This window comes from Mus musculus, chromosome 7 (genome assembly GCF_000001635.26).
Source record: "Mus musculus strain C57BL/6J chromosome 7, GRCm38.p6 C57BL/6J".
Classification (NCBI taxonomy): Eukaryota; Metazoa; Chordata; class Mammalia; order Rodentia; family Muridae; genus Mus; species Mus musculus.
The window spans coordinates 49,668,585-49,688,798 of record NC_000073.6 but is presented as its reverse complement, the minus strand read 5'-3'; positions in this window follow the sequence as shown (position 1 = coordinate 49,688,798).

The window sequence follows — 20,214 nt, the reverse complement described above, 5'->3', positions numbered from 1 at the left end:
AGCATTGGTAGCCAGGCTGGGGCTAGGCAGCTTTTGAGGCTTCGTGTCCTAATTGACGCCTGAGAGCTTTCTATGAAGGGGTAGCTGGGGAGGAAATGATTATAGTGAGACAGATATAGATAGCCTCGGCATTAAGGGGGTGTATTGTACCCACTAAAGTTTGGTTTGTAGCCTTTGATCCTGTGAAACACGCCTCCAGGGGGGTGGGGGGAATCAAATGCCTGGCAAGAAACAAGGGCAGAAGCCCAACATGGAGGGGGTGGGGTGCGGGGAAGGGGGAACGGGACACGGGAGTGTGAGTCGGCTGGTCGCACTGTGCCCAGGCAGGAGGCAGGAAGCAGAGAGATGATTGTTCCTGCTCCGTTCACTTCCCCTGCTCTATTCAGTTCTAGGTCCCCTGCCTACCGAGTGTGTCACTCACAACCAGGATTTGTCTTCCCTCTCCAGCTAACCTTCCTGGAAACACCTTCCTAACCACAGTCAGAAACACACTCCTAGATCCAGTCAAGTTGACAATGAGCGTTAATCGGCACAGTTGCCGTCACCTTAGAAGCACCATAGAAGGATGCTCCTGACTGACATCCGTTTCAGGTCACAATTTCAAATGCAGGCAAACCTAGCGGAGGACCTGTCTGTCAGCAGTGACCCACACTGTCTAGGACTTCCTGTGATTTTCAGAATTCCCACTTATACTGCCCATGGTTGCTCCCAGGCCAAACAATTGGGGTTCACAGAGAGCCAGGGGTCCAGATCAGAGTCCCTCTCCAGCTGAGGCATGCAAGTTAACAGTCCTGGCCTGTAATCTCTAGAATTCCCTCATCCAGCGACCTGCAGTGGAACCAGCTCTCAGTTAGGATTAATCTGCTGCACAGGAATAGCAACGGAAACACTGTCCTTTTATAGGACGCCCATCTAAGGCCTAGAGGACCTCCAGACGTCCTAAGGGCCCCAAGTGGCCTCTAGGGAATAAAGAAGACAGACTCCTGAACCTCACCTAACTTTGAAAGGCTGTGATCACTGTGGCTAGAACCCAGGCTCCTGAAAAACAGCTCACAGTTGGAGGGAGCCTGTCTTTAGGGGCACATGCAAAAAAAAAAAAAAAAAAAAAAAAAAAAAAAAAAAAAGCTAGAAAAAAGTCACGTGGGCAGTGCCTGGCAATGCACACTTGGAGTTTTTCAGAGAAGCATCCTCCATGTTTTCCACTTTAGAATTTTGCAGTTTTCTAATTAGTGTGGCTATAGGAACCCAGAAGCCACCGGTCTAAATTTTTGCAAAGTTGTTTTTAATAAAAGACTATTATTATTATTATTTATTTATTTATTTATTTATTATATCAGTTTTCAAAGTACTTTCTACCCTGCTGCCTTGTTCCTTGGCGTCTGATCAGTCTGAAAAAAAAAAAAAAAAAAGACAATATGAACTCCAGTTCTCGCCTCAAAATACTCCTTTTTAAATTCTGAGTTTTTCCCCCCCATTCTTTCAAGGTCCAGGCTGTTAGTCAACCGAGAGCAAGCCTGGGGTGATTGACAGTATCTGTCCGAGGCAATGAACTCCACTCCAGCGATGCCTTTATGCTGCTGTGTTGAGTTGTTCAAGTGTGACCCTTCCATCTGTTCCCGTTAATCTGAAAGTCATTGAGACCCACGTCCCCATTCATCCGACACGCAGCACGCTCTCCTGTTAACACGCATATGCAAAGCTGTACCCTGTCAGCAACCGGAGGGGTTTTTAAAAAAAGTCTCACTTACAACATCTGTATAAACATTTACACAACAGAAAATCCACTTGTTCTCTGTTAACTTTTTTCCTTACTTAATGTTTTGGCAGACACTTCTAAGTATGAGCTCCTGCTGAAGAGATATTTTCAAGTTTACCCTTCAGATTAATTTTTAAAGAATGGTAGCTGGGCTTTGATGTCTCAAAAAAGAGAGCGTATTTTGTATATGATGTCTTAAAAATTCTTGAGCGCGCACAATAATTCTGTTTTCAAAGATCTGAGTAAAATTTCTCTTCAAGAAAGCTTGGGCGATAGGCATTAACTTAGGACTCCTAAGTAGGAGTCTCAGGGCTCTCGGAAGCTGGAGTTTTGGAAAGCATTCCCAAGATTTTAAAGTAGCAGTTCTGCTATTAAGAAGTGGTAGGGTTCGGGTACCCCTGGTTCATTTATAAAGTGCTTTCCACTGCAGGGTTCTGCTTTATTTTGTGCAACTTAGATTAAATAAGTGACTTGGCAAAAGGTAACAAAAAAAAAAAAAAAGACAAAAAGCAAAATGTAATTTAAAATACAACAGGACAAGAGTGTGAGCAGGGTGCCTGGATGCTGAGAACTGAGACTACTCTGGGGTAGAAGATAATGCAGTTAAACTCAGTGAGGAAAGGCCTCTGTTCTCTGTTGTTCTAGAACATAATCAATCCCCCCTCCTAACCTGGTGCCTTCTCTCCACCCTGTCCACATCTGCACTCCATTATTCAGGTCTGGCCTGATCTTGACTCTAGTGTGAGTTACTGCTCCTCTCCGGAACTTCCTTTTGGACGGATGAAGCACTTAAGGAGGATGAAGTCTAAGGTCCCTTCTGACTTTGACAGTCTCTGGTTATCTACAGCCAGTTCTACGCAAAGGTCATCTTCAGATTTGAACCCCCAGCCTAAAGGTTGGAATCCCCGAGAGAACACATATACTAGCTATTGAGATAAGCACTCTTAAACTCTAGGAGATCTTAGGATGCCATTTGTGAAATTTTTCAAGAATCTAAACTCACCTCCAACTTCCAATAATACTTTTATTGTTCTACCAACAAAATGCCTCACATCATCCCGTGAGGTAGAACTTATGGTCTTGGGTGGTTATTTTCTCATATCCATCTTTCCCTTCCCTCCTCTTCAATTTTTGTCTGTAAGTCTCTTTGCATGATCAAAAGGCATGAGAACTACCTGGTGGGTTAGAATATGCTTATTGAACTTTAGGCTTTTCATTGGAAAGATGGAAATAACACATCTGGGGAACAGAAGTGATTACCAGAGCCCCAGCTAAACTGTGACCTGTCAGACAGATATCACTATTTAGCTGTGAGTGCTACTCACAAACACTCTGCCTCTCACTGTACTAGGCGAAATGCTGATCCAACACCAAGATACCTGTTTTGGACATCAACAGAGAAAACGTAAGGTAACAACACACATGATACCAAAAGCTTTAAGTATTTGTGACTTCGGGCACAAGAACTTTACTCCTAAAAACACTTCAAACCTACAGACTATCTTCCAGGTTTCAACGATCATCAAAACACTATTTATAACAGCTCTTACTAAAGCCAATCTGATATTCATGAGTCAATCATTATGCAACCATAGCCGACGGCCCAGGTAGCCCTTCAAAAAGGTTTCAGAAAAAATATATATTTTGTGACTTTGAAAATGCTCACATTACATTGTAAGGATGAGAGATTTATATTTAATTATTAGTGTAGGGGCTTGGGCTGCTAGAGGCTTGTCTAGCATGCAGGAAGCCCTGGGTTCAATTCCTAGCACCACATAAAAGGTGGTAATTACCTGAAATCCCAGCTCAGGCAATGAAAACAGAGAGATGAGGTGTCCAGAGTTGTTCCCGGCTATATGGAAAATTGAAGGTCAGCCAACCTGGGCTATATCTACCCTAGATGAGATCCCGAGTTTATATAAATAAGCAAACATTACTGTAAATTTAGGGTGAAATATATTTCTTAGATATACCTCCATCAAGGAAAAAAGGTTGACTTGTTTTGAAATATTTAGTCACAGTGTTTGAGAACTGCCCTTTTAACTTGTCTCCATCTTCTAAATTCTAATATATTTAGCAGGTCGAAAGGCCACTGTGCTTACTAAATCCCACAAGGATGGCTAGTGGAATGATGCGAAGTGGGTAGAGTATTTTAACCCCACAAGGCTCTTCCCTGACTGTGCCATCTTACCTGGAAGCCGAGGCTTTGTGTATTGAAGTGCTCTTGTCAAGCTAAGCCCCAACTGGATGTCCCTAATTTGCTCAGGGAATAGATAAAATTGATTTTATCAGAGGTCTGGGCCCTCTCATAATAAATCAAGGAAATACCCAGAAGACATGCCTTCGGGTTAGTCTGGTGGAGGTAAGTCCTTAAGCTTGTGTCAAGTTGATGAATACTAACTAGCACAATGTGCCTTGCCCAGAGCTTCCAAATCATGAAAGCACTGTGCCTATCACACAGTCCACATCTGGGCCAGCTTTGGTTTCCTGGGCAGAAGCCATCTGAGTCCTGTACAGAGAGATCCTTGGAAAAGCAAGCTAAGAAACCTGTTACTCATGGTTCCAGGGAAGGGTTATCGTTTTCCCATCCCTTGAAGCACATCCCTGAAAATGACTCTTCCTCTAGGAGGAGCTTAGAATAAAAAAAGACACCTGGGAATGGCTGTGGAGGTGAGCAGAGGTGTCTGTCAGTCTTACCCAGGATGAGGTAAGCGCTGAAAGAGAACACACCCAAGCCATTAAGATGTCTGCAGGTCAGTTTCTGATATCCCCAGCTCCCAGGGCTAACCACTCCATGCCAGTGGTCCTCATGGGGACAGCATCCACTCTGCAATTCTGCAGACACTTTTAGGTGCCAGAGGTGGCCAGAGAGGTGGTACCACTGGAATCTAATGGGCAAGGGACTCAGTCAAACAGCCTTTGCTGCCTCTTGCCTTTATTGCCCCCATTAGCCAGAGCTCCAGAGCTGTGGTTCTCAAACCCTCTAGGGGCTCCCTACCACCTACAGGGTAAAAATGAGGATTCTTTTCATGGTTTGGATGCAAGATCATGTGACACCCGCACTACAGTCTCTGTTTCCAGCTGCATCTCCAGTCACCTGCCACCTGCTCTGACCTGGACTGGCTTGCTTTCCCCACGATTGCTACACCCATTACACCCTCTATGGCTTTGTTCACAGTCCTCCTCTGGCTTCTAGGGGAATGCACAACCTTGTATATGTTTAGATTTTGTCTCCGCAACTCTTTCCACCTTTGAGATCCCAGCAGCACTAGAGAAAGCTAACTAAAGCCATTAGATTCCAGGCCGTTTATCATAACAGTAAATTAATGAGGGATGTTTTTTCTTAAGATTTTATTTTATTTATTTAGTTAGTTTAGTTTATTTTTCTTTTTTCGAGACAGGGTTTCTCTGTGTAGCTCTGGCTATCCTGGAACTCACTTTGTAGATCAGGCTGGCCTCAAACTCAGAAATCCACCTGCCTCTACCTCCCAAGTGCTGGGATTAAAGGTGTGTGCCACCACTGCCCAGCTAAGATTTTATTTATTTTTATTTTGTGCAGATGAATGGCTGCCTACACGTAGGTACACTACATAAGTGTAGTACCTGGGCATCTGATCCCTTGGAGTTATAGCTGTTGAGTCACCAAATGGGTTCTAGGAACAAAAGCCAGGTCCTCTGCAAGGGCAGCCAGTGCTTTAATCACCAAGCCATTTCTCCAGCCCCCCACTCTGAAGATCCTGACTCATTGAGTTAATTAGCCCCTCCCAGCCATCACTGTCAGCAATGTGTAAGGTTTTAGTCTCCTTGGAGCATTGCTGACCAGCACCTGTACCCACTGAGTTATCAAGCGACTAGCCTCACCTTGTTTATCAAGACAAGGCCTCTCACTGGGATGTGGAGCTCACCTCTTAGGCAAAGGCTGGCTGACCAGCAAGCCCTAGGGATCTCTTATCTCTGCCTTCTTAGTCCTGGGATTACAGACAAGTACCTTGTCTTACTTTTCACGTGTGTACTGGAGGTAAGGGTCAAGTTCAGCTTCTCACACCTGTACATTGAGCACTTGACCAACTGAGCCCTCCTCCGGGCCTGGAAGAGCATTTCTAAAATCCATTTGCAAACACCATGCTTGGGGGGGAGAGGAAAACGGAGCATCTAGCTGTCACTATGAACACAGTGGCTTCCTTTCTGCCTGCTGGCTGGTCACAGCACTAGGGGTTGTATCCCAGGTTTCCTGCCCATTTTCCAGAGTTGCCTCTACAAATGTGTTGAACATCCAAAAAGGAAATGCTGAATGTCACCTTCAAAATAAGGGCAAGGGATTTGCCAAAGACAACTTGATTAATAGAAAGCATTTTTCTGAAGTCAGTTAGGGTAAAGAATACAGCAGTGAACTATAGGGAAAGGCAGGTTTTTCCTATCTTTTGTTATTGGCATTGACTCTGAAGGTCCTTAGTCCTTCACGGAAGCTTAAGGGGCTTAGATCAAGAGCAGATTTTGAAATTGAATTTATTCAGATTAGGAAAAACCTTCAGTGAGAGGATTTACTCCCCACAAGCTGTTGCCAAATTGGGGCTGCTTTGGCCAGGCCCCCTTTCCCAGGCCACAATCAACTTGTTCCCACACTTCTGCCGGTGCCCAGGAGCCAGTGTGCTGGAACCTTCAGCCATTATAGCTTCCTCAGCCTATGGATCATATCTCACGTCCCCATGATCTTTTCGGCAAGCATTCTCTGAGCTGTGGATGTCCTAAGAATTGTTCAAAGAAGGACCAGAGATGCCCAGCCACAAACTGTTCCTTCCTGCTCTGTCAGGATTTGTCAAGTCAACGTGAGATGGTCTCAGCAAGGAAGGTGCTCTACCCATGATAGCCATGAAAGATGATGTCCAAGGAAGGTTCAGGGTTGTAAGAAATTGCTTGCTCAGAGATTTCCCTTTTAGCACTATCTATCTCTGGCTTACTAATCTGACACCTACTCTGGAGGGAGACTGCAACTGATTTAGAGTGTCTGTGGGTGGCAGAGGGGAGAACTGCAGAGATGCCCCACCAAGTCACAGTGGGATATTGCCCAGCTTCTATTCCAAGTGGGCTCTGAGCGTGTGAAAATTTTCAAGTCCAAGTTTTGTTTTTTTTTATGTTATAAAGATAGCTTTCGCTTAGGTAGACTGGAGATGTGGGGCTGTGGTTAGCAGTTCAGCACTTGCTCTTATAGCACCCACATCAGGCAGCTCACAACTGCCTATAACTCCAGTTTATGGGGCTCTGGTACCCAATTTGGCTTCTGAAGGTACCTGCATGCCTGTGGTGCACACAAATTTGTGCACACACACTCAGACACATTGATTTTAAAAAATTAAATCTTCAGACACTCTAGATACACAAGAAAAGCATAAATTTGAAATTCTCACAGCCTCACCACTAGGAGATAAAAGTTCACGGCACTCTGGGGTCCACATCCTTTTCAAGCCACTTTTAAATTCCTCAAGATGACACCGGTGACAGAAAGCTTGGGGCTAGCCTCATCCAGTCCCTGTAAGGTAGAAACAACCCACGTGGTCACCTCAGTATCAAGCATAAAGATGATCACCTATAATCTACTGAAAGACCATTTAAAGAGCAATCCTGGACTGGAAAGATGACTCAGTGGATAAGTATGACACCAATATGAGGTTGGAGTTTGTCTCCACATAATCCACTAAACAAGGCACAGTAGCACACATGTGTAATGCAGTGCTAGAGATGGAGACAGGAGGATTCTGGGGTTGAGGAGAGGGCTTATGGGCTAGCCAGCCTTGCTGAAATGTCGAGCTTCATGTTCAGTGAGGGACTCTGTCTCAAAAACTAAGGTTATGGGTGGTGAGAGAGAAAGCCACCTGAAGTCCACACCTCTGACCTACACATATATGCATACATACATGTATACGTACATACATACATATACACACATATATACATACATACATACATACATATTAAATGAGCATGCTCACTCCTACAGATAAAAGAAAGAAAATAGGGGGGAGAAGGGAAGGGAAAAAAAAGAAAGGAGAACAATTTTGTCTGTGGGAATGCATAGAGGTTGAGAACCCAACAGCAAATGAGGGATCTCGGTGGCAAGGGTGCTGTTCAATCTTAGACACAGGACGGGACCACTGAACCCTCCCGCATCTCACACATGGGGCAGGGACCACTAAACCCTCCCGCATCTCACACACAGGGCAGAGACTACTATACCTCTCTGCACATTTATTGTTGCTCTTTGCACTAGACCAATTGTCTCACTGTAGAAAGAATTAGTGGCAAAACTCAATTAAAGTCTAAGCATTGGTTGTACACCCAAAACCAACTGTACATGCTGACTTGTGGGGAAGGAAATAATCTATACACACACAAACACATTCAAATCTCCCAGCAACAAGGCCTCAGGCTTTGTCTGTTTTGTTTTGCCTTTTCCTCTTCTTTTATTTTACAAAGACTTTGAGCTTAGTTTTAATTTTGATCTGTTTCGATGGAAATCATCCTAAGTGTATCTTCTCAGCGTCCAGCACATGCAACACCACTTACTCATTTCTTGACGTCATAACTGTGCCCATCAGTTTTTCTTCTGTGCTGTGATATTCTGAGACCCTCTAGGCTTGATAGGTTGTCCTGTGAGCCGGTCCAGACTTAAGCTGTTACCGTTTTCTATGCCTACTCTGTATGGATTTTCTGTCTCTCTCTCACAATCAAGCTGTCAGCTATCATGCCTTGCTGTTCCCAAGGTCTCGAGACCTTCCCTTCATTCCCTGTCCATCTGCTCTGACTTCTAATCTGACCTACGAGGGCACGAAGACACCTAAGTGTGGCACAAGTATTTGCAACGTCCGAGTGCCCCTGCATGAGCATTGAGGGGCTCTCAATAATGAAATTAGTGCACAGACATACAGACCTATGTTCAATTCATCCAAAGCCCTATGATGCTTCCCCTATCTGTCAAATAAACAGATAAATGATACTGTACAGGATCTTTAAAAAAATGACCCAAGTAGACATGCAGAATTCAGACACCCTCTGCTATTTACACATAGCAGTCTCTCTTTGGGAAGGGGGCTGGATCTCAAAGCAACAGAGTGGGTTCTTTCTAATTTCTAATGCTACCCTCCAACTCAAAACAGATGTTTTCTAAAGTCATATCAGCCGCTAGGAATGGGCAGCCCAAAGGAAGGGTCTCTTGGAAATCCAGGTGGCTTCTCGTCCCAGTATCTGCTGCCCTCCCCGCAGCCAGTACCCCAATGGCTTCACTCATTGCCTCTGTGCTTCTGGAACAATTGAGATAGGCTGGGTTTGTGGCTCGGCTGTAACATGCATGAAACTCAGGGCTCCGGTACCATGTGTTAGCAGGCATCTATAAACCTAGCACTCAGGAGGTAGAGGCAGGAGGATCAGAAGTTCAAAGTCATCTCGGGCTATGTAGCAAGCGCTTGGCCAACCTCAGCTACGTAACTGATTTTTTCCATCTCTGTCACAATAGTCTAGCCCCACATTTCAAATTCCTTAAAATACACTTACCCAGAACAAAACAAAACAAAACAAAACAAACAAACAAACAAACAAAAAACAAACAAGGAAACGCTATAGACCACTACTCTCTAAGCTCATGGAATGCTAAAATCGTTCTTAGCTTTATGGTCCAAAAAATGGTACTGCTGGAGAGCTATATGAGCGAGAAAGCCAAGTGATTTGCAAAATTATACCACAAGGAGGGATTTTTTCCAATGCAGGCACCTGTTTCAGGGTGATTATCAATTATTCACAGCCTAGCTACGACCCTGAAAGCTGACTTTCCTCCCTCCCCCACAGACCCATTCCTCTTTGAGGCCAAATGAGAGGCCTCATACTACAGTTAATGAGGGTTGTGGCCGCCACAGCCAGTGAGATTTGAACCGTGCATTATCAATTTGCAAACGACGACCACACTTGGCATCTCACATTTTGACATCCCTGCTTGCCAAGACTGATCCCTGGGAAAGTCCTCACCAAGGACTCACCTCAAAGTTCCTGCAAAATGGTAACTTCAGAACTGCGCTGTCCCGAGTTCCCCTTCCACACCATTCCCTCCCCCGCTCCACTGCAGTCCTTTCCAGCTGTCAGTTTTTAAAGTGTATGTTTTAATTGTCCACAGTACAGCCCATCTGAAGCTGTTTGCAGAGGCACAGGGATCCTAGGCTGCTCTAGAATTTCTCAGCGACCACGGTGACAATGACCGGCTCTGGGGACATTTACAAGTTCCAGCTTCTTACCTAAAACTATTTCTAAGGCTATTGTGTGTGACAGAGGACAGGTCCGCTGGCAAGAGCTTCCCCCCTTGTAATGGAAACCATTTTTAAATGGTCTTTTTGTGATCGGGGTCTCCACCCTTAAACAAATGCAGGGCAAATTTCCCCCATGGGTGTCCCGAGGAGCGCTTGGGAAGAAACCCATCCTTATCAAGGCAGTAAGCCCAGACACACACACTTGCTTGTTACCATATTTAAAGGAATGGCCACAAAGAAGTAGTTTACAATAGGGGAGTTCTAGTCTGCATTTCCAAGGAATCACATTTTGGGGAGAATTACAGAATAATTACACATATGCTTAGATCGCAAGCATTCAGCGAAGCGAACAGTATTTTGAGGATTTAAGATGTTGGTGTAGTGCTCGTCTCTAAGAAACCAGGATAATTCGGACATTCAAATGCAAAGCCGCACCATTTGGAGAGTGTAATGCGGTCTGTTCTGGTCCCTGTTACAAATTCGGAAAGGTTTCCAGGCTGCAGACCTTCGAGGCGCTTAATACTTAAATCTGTTTCCAATGTAAAGCGCAGAACAAAAGTTCTGGGTATTAATGAAACGGATCCTAACGCAGGGCATGGGTGCGTTTCATTAACAGGTCAGTTTAGGAGAGTAAAAAATAATGACGGCAGAGCTTTGCCATGCACAACTCTTTCGTGCTGTCTTTCGATGAAATATCATTCGTCCAATAACACATTCAACATCCATTTTAGTACTATTTGGGGTGTTCAAATCCAGCTTGCATTCACTTCATGCCTATGATGAGGTCTATAACCAATTAGTATAAAACAAATGCTTTTCCTTGGTTTAAATACTGATTGGTCATTCATGCTTTAGTAGCCAAGAAAAGACGTGTAATTGTGAGTTATTGTAACTAACCTTAAAACGGTGACTTTAAAATATGAAACTTTGCTCACTTCTAATCTCCGCACTGGTTATTTTCTATGAATGCATTTCTGTAAAGCTTTAAGAGAGTATATCTGTTATTTGTACATAAAATTACAGTGTCCACAGATTTAGCCCCCAGACTCACAAAAGACTTACGATTGAATATTCTGATTCATTTAAACATTTTTATTTAAACATTTTTCTATTTGGGATTTTTTCCCTCCGAATAAATAAATGCAATTTGTGTTTTCAGTACGTTTTCCTACACCTTGACTTCTAAGATTTCTGTATTCAAAATAACAAAACCTTTGCAACTATGTCAGCTGCCTCCAGGAGCCTAAGTGTCAGAGTTGCACAGGGTGTTCACGGTGTTTACACATTTGATTGGTTTTGTGCCTTGGATGTGTTCATTTGAGATGAGAATGTTTCCCAACAGGCCCTCCTCAGCTAGCCCGTGGCTTGCAAAGTACGGAAGCAGCAGCGGCAAAGATGAAAGGAGAAACACACCCCCAGTGTAGGGAGCAAGGCGCTCTGAGCCAGCCATCTCACAATGTGAAAGGTTAATCATGAGATTTAGAGTGTGATCTCACTCTCAAAGGCAGCTCACGTGATTACAAACATTGTAAAGGAAGATGAGAACAGGAGCGAACTTCCAACGACAGGCTTCGTGGGAGCTGTAAATTTATCGTGGAAAAAAAGCAAAAAGCAAGAGTAAGGCTGCTTCGAAGTGAAGGGTGAGGCAGGCAGACAGGGGAACAGGCATGTTCAAAGAAACGGGAACTTAGCACTTCTCAATATTGATTCGAATGAAATATTCTCCCAAAGGCCCTCTAGATTACATCCCGTTCCTCCATGGGGCCCTCAGATATTTACTGGGAGCTTAGTTGTCATGAAATTGTGGGAATACACAGACCCTACAGGAAGGTTCCCAGTTCCTTGGGCACAAAGCAGAAAATAAGAGTTCAGAAGGGGGGAGAGAGCGCCTTGCAGTGTAGGAGAAGGCATGTAAACTATGCCTTGAAGAGGGAGCAGGAAGAGGCCACGTATTGGTGGGAGGGGAGCTGAGGTCCCCCTTGCAAAAGCAGGGAGACTGGAAGCTGCTTAAGAGTCATCGGTCATGCACATCATGCACACACCGGTAGCAGGAGAAGGCTCAGCTGCTTTGAGATGAGTTTGCCAATTTTTTCTTTAGCAAGTAGGAAACTGCACAAGAGATCTGAAGCCCCCGAAGGTTTCAGACGTGAAGAAAGTGAACTTCGGCTGCCTAGAAGAGAAAGAAAAGAAGGCTCATCTCCACAGAGAGAATATATTGAAAACAGTCCATGTTCTTTTTTTTTAAAGATTTATTTATTTACTTGTTTTATGTATGTGAGTACACTGTAACTGTCTTCAGACACACCAGAAGAGGGCATCAGATCTCATTACAGATGGTTGTGAGCTACCATGTGGTTGCCGGAAATTGAACTCAGGACCTTTGGAAGAGCAGTCAGTGCTCTTAACCACTGAGCCATCTCACCTGCCCCCAGTCCATGCTCTTAGACCAGGGAATAGAGATGCCACATGTCCACAGCTCAATTCCATAATGGCCACCTGTTGCCAATCAGAAAAATTAAAAGTGATGCCACTGAGGACCACAAAGCTCATCAGGGGATAGTGGAGGAGTAGGTGGTGTTTTTCAGATCTCAGGAAGTCTCGAATTCTGCAGAATGAGCAGCTGGTAACCAGTCCCAAGGATGCGCGCCATCCCCTCATGAATGAATGCAGGAAGTGTGGGATGCAATGCAGCAGATTCACACGCCCACTTCCTTGTGCCCACAAGTGATGCCCAGCTCAAAAACTGCTTCCACATTAATGATGAAGAAAAGAATGGGCCTCACCCTGTCACCAAACACCCCAAGGGGGCCATGGTATTCACTGCATGGTGTCGAGACTTTGGGAAAAGTAATCCTAAAACCAATGATGGGCAACCTACTTTATTTCTTTAGCATTTTATATTTTCTAAAGTGTTTTTCAAATATGGTATTATTTTATTTCCCACTGTGATGGTTTGTATATCCTTGGACCAGGGAGTGGCACCATCTGAAGGTGTGGCCTTGTTGGAATAGGTGTGACCTGGTTGGAATGGGTGTGTCACTGTGGGTGTGGGTATAAGATCCTCACCCTAGTTGCCTGGAAGTCAGTCTTCCACTAGCAGCCTTTGGATGAAGACATAGACCTCTCAGCTCTGCCTGCACCATGCCTGCCTGGATACTGCCATGCTCCCACCTTGATGATAATGGACTGAACCTCTGAACCTGTAAGCCAGCCCCAATTAAATGTTGTTTTTTATAAGACTTGCCTTGGTCATGGTGTCTGTTCACAGCAGTAAAACCCTAACTAAGACACCCACCAAAGATTATATTATTCTAGTTTCACAGAAATGGTTAACAAAGAACCAGTTAGTTGTATAGCTTGTTTCAAGTCTCAGAGCCCCTGGGTGGAGGGATGAGAACTGAGAACCCTGGTTACTCATATCTTTTCCAATACACCAACTGGTCCCTTGTTCCCAGAATCAGTAAGTATGTACCAAGAATCTATACTGTAGAAAGCATGCTTCAAACCTTAGGGGAAACCCAGAGCTTCCTGAGAGCAGTGCGTACGTGTGCTTGTTTGCTGCTGTTTGTTTTGGTTTGGGTGGTATAGATTGAATCCAGAGCCTTGCATATGCTAGACCAGCAGGAGCTGGACTGAAGCCTCAGTTCTTAATTGGGGGTAGGGGGGTGGGGGTAGGGGGCGGCAGAGGAACAGAGTCTCACAATGCCTCCACTCCTAAGATGTCATCATATCTTCACTTAGAATCTCAGGGACCCAAGGTATAAGCAACAGAAAACTTTCACAGAGGATATGGCCATATGCCCCAGTTCGTTCTGAGACTTCTAGACAAGAGGGAAAAAAAAATCAGAGGAGAAAAACAAACAAACAAAATCCTCATTATCTAGTCCAGGCTGGTTTTGAACTTGTGGCAATCCTCCTGTCTCAGTCTCCTGCTGATATTACAGATGTCAATCACCATGTCCAGCTAGGAGTATCCACTCTTAAGTCTGAAAAATATATAACATTACAAAATTAGTCAAAAGACATAAGGAAGGTCATTACATGAAGTGAATGATCTATCGTGGAAAAGTAATAGTAATAGTGAGCACATATTCACAAGTATGAGTGTACTTGATTTCATAAAACAAACACTACTGGTGATAAAGGGACAGACAGACCCAGATACAATAGAAGAAGGTGACTTTGATATTTAACTCTCACCAATAGCTAGCTTACCCAGACTATTTTGTATTCTGTCCTATAGTGAAAATTACTCTATCTTATCTTATACTGGACTTACTACCTTTAAAAAAAATCAAGACAAAATAAACCATTTTGGACAAGCATAGGTTGACATAGTTGGCTGACTGCACGTACCCCATATTCTAAGAGATACCAAGGAAATTCTTCAGGCTAAAGGAAAATTCCAAGTGGAAACATTCCACATGGAAATCACTTATGGTACTAATGGTTTTTATATTCTACATGAAACACGATATTATTTGTACTCATATGTAGTGTTATTAAATACTAAAAATTCATGTTATAAAGACCAAGGCAACTAATAACAGACACCATAAAGCCTAAGACAATGGATAACAGAAGATATGGGTAATAAATTAATGACTGAGATAAAATATAAAGCTAAAAGTTAATCCAAAATGAGGCAAATGTTGGTGGGGAGAACAATTAAGATACAAAGAAAGCAAAATGCAGACTGAAGAGCAAATTCAATGTACATCCTGAAAAAACAATCTCAGAAAACCAGGATGAGGCAACGCCTCTGCCTGGGCAGTAACAGCACCGAAAGGTCTTCTGCCAAGGAAGTACTTCATGTGGGGCAGTGCACAAGGTGGGGACACCTGATCTCATGACTTTGCTTCAACACAATTCGGGTTGTAGCAAGTGCAATAATCAAGGAGAAAAGGTATAGCTCAAACAGGAAAGAAATTCTCCCACAGGCATGTGACCATCACACACAGGGAAATTCTTGAGGAATTTGCCAATATAAAAGAAAGAGAGGGAGGGGGAGGGGAGGGGAAGGAGGAGGAGGAGGAGAAGAAGGAGGAAGAAGAGGAGGAGGTATGGTTTCAGACTAAGATACAAAATTGTCATTTTTTATAGCAGAGAACACTCACGAAACTCAATTTATATATATATATATATATATATAATCCATTGAAGCATTGAAGTGTGGAACAGGAAAAGAAACAAAGAAGTGTGGAGCAGGGCTGGAGATAGATAACAGCTTGTTGCCAAGACTGATATCCTGAGTTCTGGTCCCAAACCTACAGAAAGACTGAAGGAGAACCAACACCACAAAGCTACTGATACCATAGTAAATGCCCATACACACGTACACGTCACACACACCAACAATCATAATAATTACAAATTTTAAAAATTAAAGTATGGGCTGGGCGTGGAGGCTCACACCTTTAATCCTAGCACATGGGAGTCAGAGGCAGGAGGATCTCTCTGAGTTCAAAGCCAACCTGGTCTACAGAGTGAGTTCCAGGACAGCTAGGGCTACATAGAGATACCCAGTCTCAAATATATATATATATATAAAATAATTTTAAGTACATGAAAAGAAATTTTACAAAGTAGTTCCAAAATCAGTACAGTGATTAAAAAACACAAACCAGCCCCATAGAAGGAACAACAATATGAACTAACCAGTACTCCCAGAGCTCCCAGGGACTAAACCACCAGCCAAAGTGTACACATGGTGGGACTCATGGCTCCAGCTGCATATGTAGCAAAGGATGGCCTAGTTGGTCGTCAAAGGGAGGAGAGGCCCTTGGTCCTGTGAAGGCTCTATGCCCCAGTGTAGGGGAATGCCAGGTCCAGGAAGCAGGAGTGGGTGGGTTGGGGAGCAGGGGGGAGGAGGGAAGGGTATTGGGAGGGGGTTTTCAGAGGGGAAACCAGGAAAGGGGATAACATTTGAAATGTAAATAAAGAAAATATCTAATAAAAAACAAAAACCATAGAAGTTAAAAAACCAAACGTTCATGTGAGAGATATTACTAAAATGCCTACTGCCCAGAAACCCACCTATTCACAGCATTCCAGACAAAAACCAAAGCAGCCTTGAAAAGTTCAACTGAAAAGCTGACCCTGAAATGCATATGAAAGTACAAAACCAAAACCAAACCAACCAAACAAACAAACAAGAACACCAAAACAGTTGTGAAGAAGAAGAACAAATGTGAGAGGTTTTGATACCTGATTTCAGGACTCACAATCAAACAATAGTAACCAAGACAGAGTAGTGGCATTGGAGTAAGGACAGGCCACCAGAGAGTGCACACATAATGCCCACAGTTGGCCTCGGAATCAGTGGGGTGCTGGCTCCAGGGTTCCCTGCAGACACTGAAATCTGCAGATGCTCAAGTCCCTTATGCCAAGAACATAGCATTTGCATCTGACCCACACACATGCTCCATGAACTTCACACCATCCCCAGCTTACCTACCTGTAACCAAATGTAGCAAACATGGCAACACTGTATAGTGTTAGACTGTGTGGTTTAGGGAATATATCCAATGCAGGTGTCTTTTATTTTGTTTTTTTTTTTTTACGTTTTTTTTTTTTTTTTTTTTTTTTTTTTAAATATCAGGTGGTTAAGCCCACAGATTTAGAGTCTGAGGATATGAGGAGCTGACATCGTCTGTGGTGTGTGTGTGTGTGTGTTGTGTGTGTTTGTCTGTGCTAGGGCCAATCCCAAGGCCTTGTGCAAACATTCTAACACCTCCAGCCCACAAACACATCATCAACAGGATGCCAGAGCATTAACAACACAGAAAAATACTAGCAAACTGGATTTACTCTAAATTTAAAAACAAAACAACAACAAAGTCACTCATTAAGTGATATTGTGAGTGCTACAGAGATGGCTCAAGCAGTTATGAGCACTGGCTGCTAATGCAAAGGACCATGGTTCAACTTCCAGCATCCAGCACGGTGGCTCACTACTGCCTGTAACTCCAGCTCCAGGTGATTTGACATCCTCTTCTGGCCTCTGTGGCCACCAGGCACACAGACATACATGCAGGCAAAATACATACATGTAAAATAAATAAATCGGACAGGGTCAGAGAAAGACTGACGTAAGCCTGGAATATCGATGAACATCCTTAATCCCAGCACTCAGAAGGCAGAGGCAGGCAGATCTCTGTGTTTGAGGCCATCCCAGTCTACATAGTGAGTTCTAGGACAGCCAGGGCTACATAGTGAGACTCTGTCTCAACAATAATAACAACAACATCAAAACAGCCATTCAAAAGAAAACTCATTAAAAAAAGCATACTCCATAGTAGGAGAAGATATTCATAGCACATCTATGACAAAAATTCATGCCCAAAATAATTATAAATAACAACCCAACAATTGTAAGTTGATTAATCACCCTATCTTAAATTGGACAAAGATTTAATCTAATAGCATTCTGACTCGCACAAGCAATTATTAGCCAATAAGCACATGAAGGTTGATTAACATCATTAGTTACCAGGGAAGTGCAATGCAAACCAACCCCATCTGAGAAGTCCTGGTGGCCTGTGAGTGGAAACTCTCATGCACTGGGGTGCAATCACTCCGCAATGATTTGAGAACGTCTTATCAACTTGGATTATGCTCTACATGTAGCACAACAATTCTGCTCTGAGATGGTCACTCAAGAGAAGGGAAATTACATGTCCAGGAAATATCTTGTAAATGAATGCTCAAGGCAGCCTTATACACAACAGTGTCTAACCAGAGGCAACCTGAATGATGCCGACAGTTCTAATTCCATGTCTGTTGCCACTACAAAACAAAACAAAAACAACGGCAATTTAGGGGAGGGAAAGGTGTATCTAGTTTACAATCCCAGGTTCCACCCCATGACTGAATAGTCAAGGCAGGAATTGCATAGCTGGTTATACACAGCCACAGTTAACAGCACAGAGAGACAAAGGCAACTGCTGTGCCATCTCTTACCTGCTCACCCAGCCTTCTCCAGCCCTGTACGCTTCAAAACTGCCCAGGAAATGGTGCTGCCCACATGACCTGAGTCTTCATCAATCAACATTCAAGACAATTTCCCACAGACATCCCTACAGGTCAATCTCATCTAAATAATTCCTCATTCCCAGGCATATTAATTAATTGCTGTTGGCTGTGATTAAGCAGTTACCAAAGGCGACTTCAGTGAGAAAGAGTTTATTTGGACTACTCCTCCAGAGGGGGAGTCCACAGTGGCAAGGTAGGGGTGGCAGCAGGTGGCTGGAGCAGAGAGCTGAGAGATTGAATCTTCCCCCTCAAACATGAGCAGGAAGCAAAAGGAGCACCCTGGAAGTGGGTAGAGGATATGAACTCTCAAAGCTCGCCTCCGAGGGATGTACTTCTGCTAAGGACCTGCACCACCTCTTAACCAGCACCTGCAGCTGGGAACCAAATGTTCAAAGACCTGAGTGTGGGAAACACTTTCATCCAAACTACCACGTCAGGTCATTCTAGGCTGTGCCAAACTGACTCTTAAAATGAACCCTCACACGCCAAATGAACACGGACACTGTGGTATATCATGAAACCATACTCAACAGTAAAGAAGTATAGACACATCTCAGAAGTATTAGGGTATGCACGCAGAATTTCTTACAAGACGCCTCTGCAGCTATAAAACCCATACCAGGGGCTGGAGAAATGGTTCAGGGCTTGTATATATGCTTCTAATCGCTGACCCAGCTCTCTAGCCCCAGATGTCTCTATTTTTAAATTATGGTAAAATGTGGGAAGCCGCAAACGCCATTACAAAATGGTGCTGGTTTCAATAAGCCGACGCCCATGAATATGGGTAAACAACCAATGTGCGCATGTTCCACAGAGTTTTTTGCTGAGTCACTGCCTGACCCGAGGCATGTGAATGAGGTGCTGAGGGCACAACCAATCAGGTGTGGACACGTCACTCCTAGGCCTATATAAGCAGCGCCAGTTCTGGGGCTTGGGGTCTTTCACCTACACAGTCCATGTTCTCCCAATAAACGTGTTGCAGAAGGATCCTGCTGTGGCGTCTTACTTGCTGGCGAGTCAGGAGTCTCACAGTAAAATATTCCTATTGGGAAGCTTATTATTTTAATAATTTTCTGCATAAAGGTGAACTATACTAGGTAAATTTCCATTATTGTGTAGCCATTGCTCTCTCCATGCCTAAAACTTTTTCATCCACCCAGGCTGCTGTGTACCCACTAAGACTGTAAACTCACTCTGCTCTGCCCACCTTGAATACCTCCTAATGCACACAGTTTTATCTATGGATTTTAATATCCTAGTTACTTTCATATAAGTGGCTTCATAAAATGGGTTTTTTTTCCCCCTGATATGTCTGATTCTTTCCCCCCCCGCCCCCAGAGTAGTGACTTCAGTTGATATTCTAGCCTGTGTTAGAATATAACTCAGTCTATTTTTAATGTGTATGTGTGTGTGTGTGTGTTTATTTACTATAGTGCGTATGTGGAGGTCAGAGGATAATTTGCAGGAGTTGGCTCTTTCCCTCCACTATGGAGGTCCCGAGGATCAAATGCAGGTCACCAACCAAGCTCGGCAGCAGTGGTTGAGAGCATTTCCGTGCTAAGCCACCACGCTGGCCCCCTCACTCTTTTGTGAGGATGGCTAACATAATAATTTTACGTGGGAAACTGAGACACAGAAAACCAAGTTGTAACCAAACACCTAAGCAGTTTGCCCCAAATCCTACAGCAAGTCAGAAATAATCCTACAGCTTTCCCACAGAGTTCTTGCAACACTTAGGATGTGTGATTCATAGTCGCAGCTTTAAAGAGAACATACACTTATTTCATTTTAAATCTACATGAGTAGCTTTAAAGAAAGAAAGAAAGAAAGAAAGAAAGAAAGAAAGAAAGAAAGAAAGAAAGACTCCTCTATTATGAATACTGTCCGTGTCCCTGTTAGTCCTACTCTGATTCTAGACAGTAAAGAGACTCCGCACTTTAAGCACTGGCATTGTACTGTGGATACTGTAACAACTGTCTGTGGAGAGGATTGTGACCTCTTTTTGACCTGCAGGGACTGGGCAAGAGCCTGTGAGGGTGGGTAGGTGCCCAGCACAGGCAAAGGAAAGCCTACACGGAGAGGCATGTGTGAGCCGACGTGAGACACACCATATTTCTGATGAGGTCTTCACGCCTT